This window comes from Hemiscyllium ocellatum, chromosome 27, assembly GCF_020745735.1.
Source record: "Hemiscyllium ocellatum isolate sHemOce1 chromosome 27, sHemOce1.pat.X.cur, whole genome shotgun sequence".
Classification (NCBI taxonomy): domain Eukaryota; kingdom Metazoa; phylum Chordata; class Chondrichthyes; order Orectolobiformes; family Hemiscylliidae; genus Hemiscyllium; species Hemiscyllium ocellatum.
In genome coordinates, this window is record NC_083427.1 from 3,718,513 (window position 1) to 3,730,812 (window position 12,300).

At 45.5% G+C, this 12,300-nt stretch overlaps 1 pseudogene; it reads left to right on the plus strand.

Annotated features, from left to right (window-relative positions):
• Positions 1 to 761: 761 nt before the first annotated feature.
• LOC132828628 (zinc finger protein 850-like) overlaps positions 762 to 12,300 on the plus strand; it is a 43,553-nt pseudogene continuing 32,014 nt past the window's right edge.

Below are 12,300 nucleotides of genomic sequence, written 5' to 3' on the forward strand. Positions count from 1 at the left end.
GGACAGTCTCCCTTAGACTGTGTGTTGGAGCGGTTCGTCCGCCACACTGAAGTCAAGGGTTAAAGGACAGTCCGCGGTCAGCAGAGTGTGGAGGCAAAACCCGGTTGATGTGAACCATAGCCCTAGTGTAGAGTAGTTAGCCGAGTGTCAGGAACTATTCTCCGGAGATTTAGAATACCTAGACAGAAGTCACCTATAACAAATTTAAACCTATTCCTTCTAGTTTTGGACTACCCTATGCTGGGGGAAAAAGACCTTGGCTGTGCAGCCTATCCATGCCCTTCATGATTTTATTAACCTCTGTAAGTTCACTCATCGGCCTCCGACGCTCCAGCCTGTTCAGCCTCCTCCAGTAGCTCAAACCTTCCAACCCCGGCAACAGTTTGTAAATCTTTTATGCACCCTTTCTAATTTAACAACATCTATCCTGGAGTAGTACACCAAATGGGGCCTAACCAATGGCCTGCAGAGCCACAGGATGACCACCTAACTCCTCTGCTCAATGCACTGACCAAAGGCAGTAAGTAAGATGCTCTTTTGAGAGTCAGCACAATACAATGGGCACTTTCTGAAATGCAATTATTATGTGATCCTTAAAATAGGAGGTGCATGCCACATTATCGCACCAGCCTGTGGCCCATGTGGATATCATATTGTATTTGGTGAAATGAATATTTAATCTCCGTCTCCATGTTCCAGTTTACAAACAAAACCAAACCTGGATTCTCTTCTTTCTCCTTGACCTGACAGGTAGCCTACCCAGACACCCCCGCGGTGCGGGGTGTCCCCATGTCGTCATCATAGGGAGATACTGCGCATGCGCACGGCCGCCGGTGCCTGGAGCCTGTCATGGCGACGGAGGGGTGTTTGCTTCTGAGCTGCTGAAGTGTCAGGGACCAGGCGGGAAGAAACGGCCGATGGATCGGACGGGTGGATGGAGCCGCGTGGTAAGGACCTTGTAAAAGATTTCAACACCCGACTGAGATCCTCCTGTTACCCCGTTTGCGCAAATGACAATGACGCCGCTAGGCTTCCTCCCGGAGGTAGGCCCCTGGTAGCGGACGCCATCTTTGTGGGGGGCGGGCAGCACGCATGCGTGGGCGCCATCTTTGTAAGGGGCACTGTTTGGAATGGCTGGACTTGGGTTGTGCTCATTCAGAATGCAGACAGCATGTCCCTCAGGCTGCATTGGCCTCACTGAATTATCATACTGTCCGAAGATTAACATAAATCTTTGGCACATTGTGGGACAAAGGGCCTGCACTGTTCTATGTTCTAAAATATACATGAGAGAAATAGAGAGTCATAGAGATGTACAGCATGGAAACAGATCCTTCGGTCCAACCTGTCCATGCCGACCAGATATCCCAACCCAATCTAGTCCCATCTGCCAGCACCTGGCCCATATCCCTCCAAACCCTTCCTATTTATATACCCATCCAAATGCCTCTTTTAAATGTTACAACTGTACCAGCCTGTACCACTTCCTCTGGCAGCTCCTTCCATACACGTACCATCCTCTGTGTGAAAAGGTTGCCCAGTCATGTCAAGACCCAGTACAGGAATTCGCAACTTTGAGCAAGCATCCTCGAACCAAGGGACTGCAGACCGCGATGGTCTGGAAGGAGTGGTGGTGGCGAGCAATGTTTCTGCAGGGAGCATGGTCATTCTGCGTCAGGAAGGGGATAGATTTTGTGAATTTCTGTCTTGGACTGGCAGTAATTTTTTTTTTGTTTACAAAAAACTTTTACAGAATGTTACATGAGTAACTTCAGAGTGGAATCTCAAACCAAACATCACGTCAAAATCTGACTGTCACTGATGCGTCGGGTCATTCAGCAGAACTGAGTCTCGAAACAGAGAGAGACCATTTCGGAGCCAATTTGTATTGGGGTGAGTGTTGGTCACAGAGATTATTTAACTTATGCCTGTGATGTCTCTTTGTTAAAGCTAATTAGTTCATTACACTCCCTGATCTGTGCTTGAAGCCCATCATTTTGACTTTGGGTGTTTATCTAATTCCCTTTGAATGCCTTTGTCGCAGTTTGCCTTTGACTGGAGGTCAAGAAGAAGCTGCTTAGTTCAACTCCGAGGACTTTGGAATCTAGTCAGCCCCAGCTATTTCCAATGTGAAGTTATCAAAGGAAGAAAGGTTACAGGGACAATTAAAGAGACACTGTGAAAGGGTGTTGTTTTAACAGTGGGAAATTTTTAAACATATGCTTTATATTGACATATGTTAAAGCATTATTCTGGGTATTTGAGAACCACTAGCAAGACCAGACCAACTACTTGAACTTTTGCAGTCTGTGTTGTAAATCCCCTCCCATAATGCTGTTAGATAAGGAGTTACAGATGTTCACCCAGCGGTGGGGAAAGAACAGGACTAAGGTAAAATCACCAACAGAAAAGGGTATTTATTTAGCACCTCCCACATAATAAAACTGTTCAAGGTCTTTCAGGTTTGGGCCGTCTATTTAGGGAAGGATGGGCTGGGCTTTGGAGGGGATCCAGAGGAGGTTTGCAAGAATGATCCTGGGGGTGAAGAGCTTGTCACGTGTGGAGCAGCTGAGGATTCGGTCTGTACACAGTGGAGTTTGGAAGGATGAGGTGGTCATCTCATTAAAACTTACAGAATACTGAGAGGTCTGGACAGAATGGATGTGACGATGATGTTTCCGCTCATAGGAGAGCCTCAGAGTGAAAGGATGAGCCTTTAGAACTGAGATGAGGAGGAATTTCCTCAGGCAGAGGGCTGTGAATCTGTGGAACCCATTGCCACCGAAGGCTGTGAATACCATGTCATTGAGTGTCTTTAAGTCAGAGATACGTCGGTTCTATATTAGCAAGGAGACCAAGGGTTACAGGGAGAAGGCAGGAGAATGGGTTTGAGAAACGTAGCCATGGCAGAGCAGATCTGATAGGGCAAATGGTCTATTTCTGTACCCGATGATGGTTCCTGATGAACCATCAGGATGTTTTGCCCGAAACATCGATTTTCCGGCTCCTCGGATGCTGCCTGGCCTGCTGTGCTTTTCCAGCACCACTCTAATCTCCAGCATCGGCAGTACATACTACCGCCTATTTCTGTTCCCGTATCTTATGGTCTTCACCAAAACATAATCAGCAACATTTGTATCTATGAGGAGATAGTAGACCCAGTGACCAACAACATAGTGAATGCTTTCAGGGTTTTATTACAGGGAGAAAGTGAGAGATGGTCAGGGAGAGGAAATTCAGAGTCCGGTTAGGAATTGTTAAAGAGGCCGGGATTAAGACTGGCGCAGACATCTCGGGAGGGTTATAGAGCTGGAAGAGCTTACAGAGAAAGGCATGACCATAACCACAATGGGAAAGATGGATGAGAATTTGAAAGCCTCTGTGCTTCTTAACTTGGGAGCCTAGGTTACTGAGCACAGGGGGTGATGGGTGAAGAAGACTCGATGTTAGTCTCACACAGGCAGTTTTGGGTGACCTCGAGACTAAGAGGAGACGGGTTTGCCGGCCTCGATTCATTCAGCTCAACTTGACATCCTTTGTGTTTTTGCGGGTGCTCTCAAACCTGACTTGTTGGGTGTTGAATCGATTTCACAGGGTTTCAGCAGGAGAGGGTGTGGAGCTGGGAATCTCAATCCACCGAGACGTCAGCCGGTTTATTGCAACCCGAGAGTCGTTGTGTTTTGAACATGGAAGGAAAGGGCGCCGCTCACACTGGAGAGAAGCCGTACACATGTTCGGAGTGCGGTCGAGGCTTCGGCCAGTCGTCCGACCTGTTAAGGCACAAGCGCTGCCACACTGGGGAGAAACCGTACACGTGTCCCGAGTGTGGGCGAGCCTTCAGCCAGTCATCCGGCCTGTCCGAACATCAGTGCAGTCACACCGGGCAGAAACCGTGGAAGTGCGGGATCTGTGGGAAGGGATTCATTTCCCCATCAAAGCTGGAGACCCATCGGCGCAGTCACACCGGCGAGAGGCCGTTCACCTGCTCCACGTGCGGGAAGGGATTCACTGCATCTTCCCAACTCCGAAGGCACCAGCGGGTCCACACCGGGGAGTGGCTGGTTACCTGCTCGGACTGCGGCAAGGGCTTCACTCAGTCAACCCACCTCCTCGAGCACCAGCGCGTCCACACCGGGGAGAAGCCATTCACCTGCTCGGAGTGCGGCAAGGGCTTCACGCAGTCCTCCCACCTGCTCAAACACCAGCGGGTCCACACCGGGGAGAGGCCATTCACCTGCTCGGAGTGCGGCAAGGGCTTCACTCAGTCCTCCAACCTGCTGTTACACCAGCGAGTGCACACCGGGGAGAGGCCCTTCACCTGCTCCGAATGTGGGAAGGGTTTCACGGTGTCGTCCGACCTGCTGAGGCACCAGCGGGTTCACACCGATGAGAGACCTTTCAAATGCTCAGACTGCGGGAAGTGCTTCAAGAGCTCCGGCGACCTGATGTCTCATCAACGGGTTCACACCGACGAGAGACCATTCATTTGCTCTCACTGTGGGGCTGGCTTCAGGCGATCCTCGCAACTTACTGTGCACCAGCGCGTCCACACCGGGGAGAGACCGTTCGCCTGCCCCGAGTGTGGGAAGGGATTCCCTCAGTTATCCCACTTGCTGAAACATCAGCGAATTCACACTGGAGAGAGACCGTTCACCTGCTGCAAATGTGGGAGAGGATTCACTCAGTTATCCCACCTCCTGAGACACCAGCGCGTTCACCAGTAACTGCTGGAGCTATGTTTCGAGAATTCAGGCAGTGAGATGCTTTATAATTAGTAAGGAACAGATATGAATGCCAGATAAGGTGTAAGTTAGATTGGCTGGGCGTAAAGTTAATAGATTAAATTAGACTCCCTACAGTGTGGGACCCAACCAGTCCATACCGAAGAGTAGCCCACCCAGACCCATTTCCCTCTCACTAATGCGCCTAACACTGTGGGCAATTTAGCATGGCCAATTCACCCTAACCTGCACATCTTTGGACTGTGGGAGGAAACCGGAGCACCCGGAGGAAACCCATGCAGACACGGGGAGAATGTGCAAACTCCACACAGTGGGTCACCCGAGGCTGGAATCGAACCTGGGACCCTGGCATTGTGAGGCAGCAGTGCTAACCACTGTGCTGCTCCGTATCAGGACTGCATGAAATCCATCTACAAATACTGAGGGAAGTGAGAGTGCAGAAAGTGCAGATTTTTCAGATCCCTTACACTTTAGCAGTGGGGCCAGAAAATTGGAGTATTGTAAATGTTTCATCCTTGGTCAATTATTTTAGCTTCAATCGTTGTGAAAATTGGAAACAAGAAATTGGATAAAATTAAAAATTATATGGACAAATGCTAGTAATTAAGAAAAAATAGTATTACTTTCATAAGGTAAAAATATATTTGATTAAAATACTCGTTCTTTTGAAGAGGCAATCAACTTATGTTTTGTAAAGAAACAGAGAGGGTTGATGGTGGCAAAGCTGATGGTATTGTGTCCGTGACTTTCCAAAGACTTTTGCTTGACTTCCACACAAAACAGCCATCAGAGAGTCAGAGCTGTCTGTATCTAGTACTGTCTCTGTCGTCTTTAATGATCCTTACAAACACCCACCCTAGCTCCACCTTCCCTTTCCTCTCCCAAGTCCTTGTACTTGGGCATTCCCTAAGGATCTATCTCCATGCTGCCATTAGGTGACATCAGCCAAGAGCCCAGTGTTAGTTTTCACATGTACCCTGACAATATCCGGCTCTATCTCCCCACCATTCCTCCACTGTGACTAAAATGATCAAACTGCTTATCTGACACTGCTACTGGATTCGTAGAATTGTCCTACAATTAAAATGTGGAAGACCAAAGCTATTAACCTTCAATGAGTAAAAACAATCAATCAATCCCTCTCCCTGAAGGTGAATGTCTCTGTTCACCATGTGCGTGTCGTCTTCGGTGAGTTCTGACAGCTTAACCCCCCCCCCCGCCTCGTTGCGAAAACCAGACGTTTTAATTTGCAGAACTTCATCAGTCTCCAATCCCCCCCCCCCCCCCCCCCCCCCACCCCATCTCACCTGGGGCTGAATCTGTCATCCGTGTCCATGTCACTTTTAATATTCTTGAATCTGATACATTCCTGGCCAATCTTTTGCATTTACCCCACTCCCACCTGGAAACTTAACATGAACCAAAACATTGCTGCTTTTGTGCTTGCTCACACCTAAGTGCCATTCTTCCATCGTAATATTTTCGCTGATCTTCTGTCTCTTAAATCATGACCTTGTTTTATTGATGGGATTATAGAAGCAAGAGGAGCAGGATAAACTGAACAATACCATTTTAATTGTACCTGGGAGTGTATGGACCACCTGTATATGTAGCAGTAGTTGGCTGTTTGTTTATCTGAGCTCATTGAACACCGGATAGTTACCACTGGAGAGAAGCAGATCAGCTGCTCTGAATTCATTCGTTCTTTATCCCTGCCGAGATGCCAGATGGATAGGATAAATAGACTGGGGGGGTCGGTGAATCCAGAACGAGAGGGCATAGGTTTAGGGTGAGAGGGGAAAGACATATAAAAGAGACGTAAGGGGCAGTACATGTATGGAATGAGCTGCCAGAGGAAGTGGTGGAGGCTGATACAATTGCAACATTTAAGAGGCATTTGGATGGACATATGAATAGGAAGGGTTTGGAGGGATATGGGCCGGGTGTTGGCAGGTGGGTCTAGATTGGGTTGGGATATCTGGTCAGCATGGACGGGTTGGACCGAAGACCGAAGGGTTTCCGTGCTGTACATCTCTATGACTCTATTAATTCTTTTGAGTTCTCAAGACTTTAACCTGGAGGGCAAGTAAAATACTTCAGACAATAAAATGAAAGAAATGTTTGTTCAAGAACATCGGTACAGAATTATAAGATACAATTTTGAAATTATACATTTTGACCAAACTAACTATGTACGGTATTACAAGAGGTACACCTCCTGAGAATCCAACATTTTTAACGTACAAATATCGCTAAATATACTTTTTTGTCAAAACTTTCCACCTTGCACTCATCACAACAATTCCAGAGGAAAGCCAATGTTAATATTGTTTAGCCTGAGTGGTCAGTACTGATTTGTGGGCAAGTGTAATCTGGTTGGTAGAAGGTGTTTGCCATGCAGGAAACCTCAAGACCGAAAGTTTCAACAAAAATTGTCTTTGGTCAATAATATTCATTGTGTGTAACCAAATGTGTGTTTACAAAAAGGTGATTCAGTGGGATCTGAGTATATAAGTCATTAAATGTGGCAGGACAGCTTCAGAAAGTACTTAAGAAGCTGAACATATCAGAGACATTTTTCAATAGAGGTATGGAGGAGAGTCATAGAATCAGTGTCGGTGACAGTACAAAGTTACGAAGGGGCATTGATAGGTTCGGTGAATGCGCAAAATTGGCAGACGGGTTTCATTGTAGGCAGGTGGGAAGTCGTCCATTTTGGACAAGGGAAAGGAAAGACCAAGATATTTTGTCGATGGTACGAAGTTAAATGTCCAGAGAAGTCTGGAGGTTCAGGTGCTTGCATCTTTAAGATGACACAAAAGTGCAGATATTGATCAAGATGGCTAAAGGGGCTGGAGTATAATTCTGCAGAGATTGTGCTGCAGCTATACCAAACCCTGGTTATAACCTCGGGGTACTGCCAGCAGAGCTTGACACCACTCCTTAGGCCTTTTGGGGAGCACAGTGTAAATTTACAACAACGATACCTGGACTTCAGATGTTAAAGTATGAGGGCAGATTATACAAATTAGGTCTCTTTTCTCTGTAATTTATAAGGTTAGGGGGTAAGCTGTTTGAAGCTTTCAAGATACTACAGTAATAAGAAGAGACAGAGTAGAATTCTACTGGTTCTACAACGAAGAGGCACAATCTAAAGTTTGGGCCAGACCAGTCAGGAGAGATGTTAGGAAGCAGTTCTACACAAGGGGTGATAGTGATTAGGAATTCTCTTCCACAAACACTGGTTGAGACCAGATCAATTGATGATTTTAAACCGGAGATGATACATTTTTGAGAAGCAACAGCATGAATAGAAGAGGGAATATGGGCCAATTGCAGGCAAATGGGATTTGCTTAATTTGTGAAACTTGGTTGGCATTGGATGAGTCGAACCAAAGAGTCTGTTTCCATGCTGTATAACTCTGAGATGTTAAGGAATCTGGTCTGAATGTATTTATTCGGTCCCAGATCAGCCATGAACTAATTGAATGCCGAAACTAGCTTGAGGGCTGAAAGGCCTTTCCGGTTTCTGTGTTCCCAAGTGAATGCCCTTAACTCAGGTGTTCAAAATCAGGAATGATCTGGACAGAATATATGGGAAAAATCTTTACCCATTGAAAAGGAGGGCACAAATGTGACATGATTACTAAAATAATCAAAGGTTATGGTGAACCCTTTTCAAGTTGACGTATTGAAAAGGGAATTAGATGGTTGTTTAAAAAAATAAGAATGTGAAATACTGTGAAAAGGAGATAAGATTGAGTCAGAGTTGTACAGCATGGAAACAAACATTTGGTCTGACTCATCCATGCTGACCAGATATCCCGGATGAATCTTGGCCCATTTGCTAAAATCTGGCCTATATCCCTCAAAGCCTCTCCTATTCATATACTCATCCAGGTCCCTTTTAAATGTTATGATTTGTATTAGCCTCCACCATTTCCTCTGGCAACTGTTATAAGTGATTTCTGTCTAGGTATTCTGAATCTCCGGAGAATAGTTCCTGACACTCGGCTAACTATTCTAATTCTGGGGTTCTGATTCAGAACCGGGTTCTGCCTCCGAACTCTGCCAACCGCGGACTGTCCTTTAACCCTTGTATCAAGGGAGACTGTCCACAGGGTTCAGTTCCAAGAGGCAAACTCCAAGCTGTCAGTACCAGCCCTTATCCCCACCGGCTATCACTTCTCCCATGGCAAATCGAAATGCTGCGAGACACACACAAACGGAGCAACAGATGTTTATTCAATCTTCGAAGATTGGGCGAGTTCCAAAAAGGACTTCGGAAATCGCGCCGAAAGATTTTACAGCACCAATACTTATACATTATTTTTCCATTCAAAAACATTAGTGATAATTTCATTGGTTTAAACATCTCACGCTATGGATTTTCTTACATTAAAAATCATTAATGACAATTCCATTGGTTAAAACATTTCACGCTTTTCCTTGCCAATTCCTTAATTAAAATGTTATATTATTTTACAATTCTTGCTAGTTAGTACATTCCTTCATTATCTCTATGTTCTGCTAGCTACAGCATTTATTGATTTTTTTGTATGTCATAAAAAGAGCTTTCATTGTATTTTGCCCTCTGTGTAAGAATTCTTTGGTCTCTTGCCCAAGGTTACCGTGTTCCTGGCATAACAGAGGTGACTTCTAGTTCATGCTTTTTTTATGGCCTAGTCGATTATTAGTCTCATAATTTTAGCTTTTATTCATTAAACCTCAGTTTTAGTACAGAAATTACCCCACACATACCAAGAGAGTATATGTGTGTGTGTGGGTGTGTGTGTATGTATGTGTGAATGCATAAATAATATGTGTGTGTGTGTGAATGTAGTGTGAGTATGCATGTGTGTAAGTGAATGTGTTTCTCGTGTGTGTTTGTGTGTGTATGTATGTGTGAATGCATAAGTAATGTGTGTGTGTGTGAATGGATGAAACTGCAGAAATTACATTAACCATATCAATCCCCCCTGTCTTTGTATACAATCTGTAATTTCTGCAGCATAATCATGGCCTGTCTATCCCAATCAGCCTCAGGATTGTCCGTACTGTACGCGGGTCGCTCTTCATCAAGGCAGTCTCAATAAGGCGGGTAATTAGACCACGCAGACATGGAATTATACAACAGCCCAAAGCAACTAAAATCCCGATTACCACCAGAAGTGTAATCACCACTGAGACCATCACCCCCTTCCATTTACCGAACCACCGCTCTAGCCAGCCAGTCCAATCAGTATTTACACCTGAATTCTCAGCTATTTCATTCAGCCAGTGCCTGGAGACCTTCCAGGGCACGGGTGACTGAGCCATCAGGGGCCGTATTGTTGGGAATAAAAGTACAACACTGAGAGCCTATCATGGCACAAACGCCCCCCTTTTCAGCTAAGAGCACGTCCAAGGCCAGTCTATTTTCCCAAGCCATACGACTGGTGGCATCCAGTTGTTCGGCCAAACCCTTTACTGCATCTCTAGTATGGTTAATAAACCATGCTTGGTTATTATAATAAATGTAGTTTATCCAATCCACATTCTTATTAATAGTAACCCACCAGAATAGGGATGACTCAAAGCCTGCTGAAATCTGGTTACGAGCTTTGAACTCATCAGGCACCCCCCTAGGGACCCCTATTGAATCAAGATAAATTTTTTTATCAACAGAAGTGGGTAGCAGTGATCTCTTATCCCTTCCCTTTCTCCCAACTAACTGTTCTCTCTCAAATGCCAAGGTGAATGGTATTGCCAATTGTACAATTGCACATATCCCCTTCCAATCAGGGGGCAGGGTGGGTCTCAGTAGTTTGCCTCCACAGTACCACCACAGATCCGCTCGGGGAACGTTTAAAGATGAGTAATTTCTTCCTTCCACTGCTTCAGTAACGTTTTTAATTACTGAACACAATCTCAGCTCCCCCAAATCAATAGATCCACCCTGTCTATAAACACACGATGTGTGATTCCCAACAGCGGCAGAAAACACAGGGGGAGCTTGCCTCTTATGTCCTTTTAAGGAAGGGAACATCAAAGACAAAGAAGCACAATTCGGATTTTTCCATGCAGTCTCATCTTGATATAGGGCTATCATGCATTCCATGCCCTGTTTGTTTCGCTCCCACCCGAGCGGAAAGGGAACTACCTGAGACACTGTCCTACCGGAGGCACATGCATAGCAACTGCTTTTGTTCAGACTTTTTACAGTATATTTAACCCATTCAATCCAGGCATTTGTTTCTCCATATCCTGTTTCTATTTCAAGAGTCTTTCTCAGGTCTTTAACCTCTATAATCTGCAGTGTCTTTGGATCAGTGTAAGGGGTTAAAGGTTGCAGTTTAGAATCAAGGAATCCCAAAGGCTGTCCCCGTCTGACGCCAATTCAAAAACAGCAGCCCACAAAACGCTTCCCATACGCTGTCATCTCTATCTTTAAATCTTTACTAAGGAGTTGGGACCCATTTTTATGGGGAAATGAGTCTTCAGAGGAAGCATTTTTAATGGTGAGATATATAGGATGACACTTCCTGTCAAAACAGTTTAGGGCTGGGCTAAAGGGGGCTCTATGGATAGTGATGCCAGGCGGTGGCTTTCGCGACCCAAACCTTACGTCCGGAATAGTGTGAAGAGATATTTGGGAGGAAACATATTCCCTTTGAAATTCTACATCTGGGCATTGTACTTAGGCTGCAAGCATCAATTTTTATAACTTGTGGAAACTCCGAAACAGAAATCATTAACACAACATCTGAAAAAGATATATGAGCTAAACTCAGAAATAACAGGAATAGCAGCATAATTCTGACTAGTGCTAAGAACTTAAACATTAAAATAAAGCACAAAACAAGGTTAACATACAATTCTGAAGAAACACTCACGTTGCCATAGTATAGTCAGTTAATCAAAGTCTGTTCAGTCTGAGTTATAGTGGGTCACGTGTTGATTCGGCTGTCCAGACTCCTTTCTTAACTGGAGAGGGTACTGGCCATTTGCCAGCCTTTCTCCGCCGTTCAGTGGTGAGGAGTACTAGGAACGGGCCGTCCCACACAAGTTCGAGAGTTAGCTGTTGTCAATGTTTGATCAAAACCCCTTCACCGGGTTCAATAGTGTGCACAGCGAAATCCAGAGGTGGAGTCTGAGTCAGGAATCCCTGGTGGAGTAAACGAGAAACAGCGAAGCCCAGGGTCTCAACATATTTACAGATACACATATCTCGTGACTCAAGCTCTAGGTGATAAACACTCAAACATTCATGCACTAACGAACAGATGACTTTCAGCCAGAAACACAACAAAATGTAATAGCTTCCGATCTCTCTCTCTCTCTCTCTCTCTCTCTCATACGGCGTTTTTCTCTCTGTCTATGTCTGCCTGTCACTGTCTCCTGTGTCTGCGCATCGGAGCTCATAGCGACCTCCCCTCGACCACCAGGTCTTCAAGTGCTAATTCTTTTCCCCAACTATCTCCACTCGCAGTCTCCAGTACTGCTGCCTGGGCAGTCCCCATGTGGCAGATCTTCCCCCCACTTTTTCCCGGAGGTCACTGCTCTACATATGGAACTG